This window comes from Microtus ochrogaster, chromosome 10, assembly GCF_000317375.1.
Source record: "Microtus ochrogaster isolate Prairie Vole_2 chromosome 10, MicOch1.0, whole genome shotgun sequence".
NCBI classification, from domain to species: domain Eukaryota; kingdom Metazoa; phylum Chordata; class Mammalia; order Rodentia; family Cricetidae; genus Microtus; species Microtus ochrogaster.
In genome coordinates this window covers 57,249,390-57,253,130 of record NC_022016.1, presented here as the reverse complement: position 1 = coordinate 57,253,130, position 3,741 = coordinate 57,249,390, and the positions used below count along the sequence as shown (strand labels likewise).

Sequence of the window (3,741 nt, the reverse complement as noted above, 5' to 3'; positions counted from 1 at the left end):
CCCACTCCCCTTCCAGCTAATGAATGAAGAAGCTGATAATCAAATGACTACAAATCATACTGAATGTCCGATAAGTGCTGGTGACTCATGACTGCAGGGAGAAGGCAGGCCAGGAATTTGCATGAAGAGGACTGGACTTAGGCCCATGTTCTTCCTTCCCTTCCTGGATGCCCACCTCAGACCCTTTTTTTTTCTTTCCCTTTTCAGACAGCATCTCGAAATGGCTTTGAACTCTCTGTATAGCCAAGGATAACTTTAAAATTCTAGTCCTCCATCCTCTGCTTCCTGAGTGCTGGTTTTGCAGGAGTGTAATGCCATGCCCATTTTATGTGGTACTGAGGATGGAACCCCAGGGCCTCGGGCATGGTAGGCCAGTACTGACTGAGCCCCAAGTCACAATTTTTTATTTTTTTTTTGGTTTTTTCGAGACAGGGTTTCTCTGTGGTTTTGGAGCCTGTCCTGGAACTAGCTCTTGTAGACCAGGCTGGTCTCGAACTCACAGAGATCCGCCTGCCTCTGCCTCCCGAGTGCTGGGATTAAAGGCGTGCGCCACCACCGCCCGGCCCCAAGTCACAATTTTGAAAACTGTTCCCTCATTGATGTCTCAACAGCACAGTGTTGTGAACCTATTCTACTAAGAGGCCACTGAAGCTGGAAGGGGAGAAAGGACCTGGTAATAATTTTTCTTTTTATTTACATTTTACTTTTAGGTGTATGAATTTTGCTGGCATGTCTTTCTATACACCATATGGGTGCCTGGTGCAGATGGAGGCAGGAAGAGGGCGTCAGATCCCCTGGAAGTGTAGTTAGAGAAGTTAGAGACAGCTGTGAGCTGCCACGTGGGTGCTCAGAATCAAACCCAGGTGCTTTGGGAGAGCAGCCAGTGCTCTTAAAGGTTTAGTTATTGCCCCATCGCCAAGGCCTGCCAACATTGCAGTCAGTGGTAGTAAAGGCAGGGGGTTGGGTCTGTTTCTTAGGACAGCACTCATCTCAGAAGCTATGTAGAGACAGCAGGGCCTGGGAGATCCTAGCCACCCCTGGGTTTGCTGTTAACCACGGCTTTGTAGAGACTGATCAGGCTGGCTCATCTTCCTCCCAGTTCTGGGTGACTCAGTGGGTGTAGACAGGTGGGTCAGATGAGTGTACCTGGGGTTGGCATGCTGATGGGGTGTGAGAGTGTTTAGCTCTCCCCAAGCCCACGTGGACCTGAGTGTGCACGGGAGTGCTTCAGAGGCTGTTCCAGACGACTACTGGACCACCACGTTGGCCCAAGCTGTCTTTATCCTTATCCATATTCCTGCCACAGTTTCCTCATGGGCCTGGGAGTTATTCCCTCTGAAGCCCATTAAATCACAAATGATTACACTTCCCTTTCTTAAACCTCTTCGCTCCCTCTCACTGTGCTTAAATCGCAACCCCAAGAGTCTACAGCCCTGTCACCCGCCCCCCCCCCATGCATACTCACACGGGCAGACACGCGCACGTGCACACTCACCTTGCCTCTCTCTGCCCAGACCTTGCCTTGATTGCTCCTGCCTGGAATGGTCTTCCTCTAGAACCTTAAGTGGCCGGACCCTAAATCACTACTTAAGTGTCTCGGCTCCAACAACAACCCCTTAGGGTCTCCTCTCAAAGGACTTCAGGTCTGAACCTGCTCCAGCTAGTCTGTTCCAGTTCCCTTTGTTTTCCTAAGCCCTCAGTCTCAGTTTGAAATTTAAGTCTTGGTCTTCTATTTGTTTGTTTGTTTGTTTTTGTTCTCATTTATCATCTGTCTGTCCAATTAGCAAGCCTACTTGACTGGCTGGCTGCTTCTAAGTTTGATACACAAAACTCAGCATACAGTAGGTGCTCAATTCACGCTGAATGGGTAAACAGGGGAAAGCTGGGTTTTCAGAGAGGCGGTGGGAGGGCTGGCCGGGACTGCAAAGGAGTTAGAAGGCAGTATCGCTGCCTTCCATAGGACCTGTCTTTTGAGAACCTCAGTTCTGGACAAGATGGGGGTGGCCGTGAAGCCCTAGTACTCGGACCCTCAAGGGTTTGCTCCGGATACTGTCTAAGCCCTGGCCTCTACGGAGGGGCCATGGATTAGCACCTGGATTCTGATCTCCCACTGTCGGTTATTAGCTAGGGGACATCCGAGAGATCTGTAATGTTGCTAACCCTGTTCCTTATCTCCTATCTTGGATTGCTGCAAGAATCAGCGTCTGTTCCCTCTCCAGCTTGCTCTTCCAAGGCGTGCTCTGGGAGAGGTAGGGGGAGGAGAGGGGGGTTCCTTTTACTGGTACTCTCTAATACTTCAGCAACCCCCCCCCCCCCCACACACACACACTCTGGAGCTCCCTATTCTTCGTGCAGGCTGCCCAGTTCCTCCTAAGACACACCCGAGACAGACTCACTTGCAAAGTATTTCCCGCCTAGCCCTTGCTGGGGACTGGTGGAGCCGGTTCTGGATCCACCGTCGCCCCCTAACTCCAGCTGCCAAAAAAAAAAAAAATCGTTTTTATCCAGGTGCAAGACAGAACCTCTCCGTCTCTTGCTTTCTACCCCTCACTGTGGCTGACTCCAAAGGTAGAGCTCCCCACTTGGGCCCTGAGACCCTAGTTTCCTTCTATTCCAGGTAGCTTGGGAGCTTGTGGACCTGGGAAGGGGGCGTCCTTCTGGCAGCCTTCCAGCGGCTAGCACCGCCACCGGGTCCAAAATGCTTTGTGGTGTGCGTGTGCGTGTGCGTGTGTGTGTGTGCGCGCGCGCGCGTGCGTGGGTGTGTGTTGGGGGGAAGCAAGGCAGTCTCTCCACTGCCCTTCTGCAGCACTCTATCCTCAGCCTGGACGCGTGGGCAGGCTTCAGTCCAGCCCACCAGGAGATCTCTATAGAGAGGGGTGTTCAGTGCCCAGGATTGTTGCCGCCCCTTCCCGGTACTTACGGTCAGCGGCGCTGCCTCCGTTGGGTGGCTCCTAGTGCCCAAGACCCACGGCAGAGGAGGAACGAGGTGGGAGCCAAGCCCGGCTTTGTGGCCTCAGTGAGGCTCCTGGATAGAGGTGGCGTGGAGGAGGGGCGGCCTGGAGGAGGAGCCTGAAGTCGCCTCAGGGGTCCGAGTTCTAATCCCGAAGCAGCTGCGGACCCGGGAGCCCCAGGCTGCTTCGCAGGGCCTCGGCTTGCTGGCCTGGAATGGGGGCATTGATGGCCATTGACAGAGCTGTTGCAAAGGCTACAATGACATGAGGGCGTGAAACACTGCAAACTGTTAAGTGCCTTGGCAGGAGGGATGGCAATAAAGGACTGGCCCAGCCCACAGTGGTGGTTACCACAGATAACCCAGTCTGTGCCCTGCCCTTCTGGATCACCGCCTGCCACAAGGTCTCAACCCTGCGTTGGAACACAGCAGGACGGGCGGGGATTCCTGCCCTGCTTGAGTCCTTGATGACAATCTCCAGGCAGGCAGATGTGCCTTTGTGACAGTCCTGAGGGGCTCACAACTCTGGGCTGGCAGCCTGAAGGGACACAACCCGGAAAAGAAATCTCAGGAGCAAGGGTGGTTGTGCTTGGAGCGATTTCAGAAGACCCATTCTGTCCAAGGGTGTGTGGAGCCGTGTGGGAGGCAGAGCTTGTGAAGGGCGGAGGCTTTGAGGGGCTCCTAAACTGGGCTCTGGAGACCAGGGACACTTAGCTTTATTTGTGTGTCAGGACTGAGATCCCGAAAGCCCCTAGAATCCCAGGAATGGAAACCCAATTTTTTCCCCGGGG

General features: G+C 53.6%; 1 protein-coding gene across 1 annotated transcript in view; it reads right to left on the bottom strand.

Annotated features, from left to right (window-relative positions):
- The window catches only part of Gjb3 (gap junction protein beta 3), a 5,563-nt gene extending 2,567 nt beyond the window's left edge, over positions 1–2,996 (bottom strand). Inside the window, exon 1 of the mRNA XM_005353222.2 lies at positions 2,921–2,996. The gene's annotated coding sequence lies outside the window, so the exon portion shown is untranslated. The remainder of the gene's footprint in view (positions 1–2,920) is intronic.
- Between the last annotated feature and the right edge of the window lie 745 nt (positions 2,997–3,741).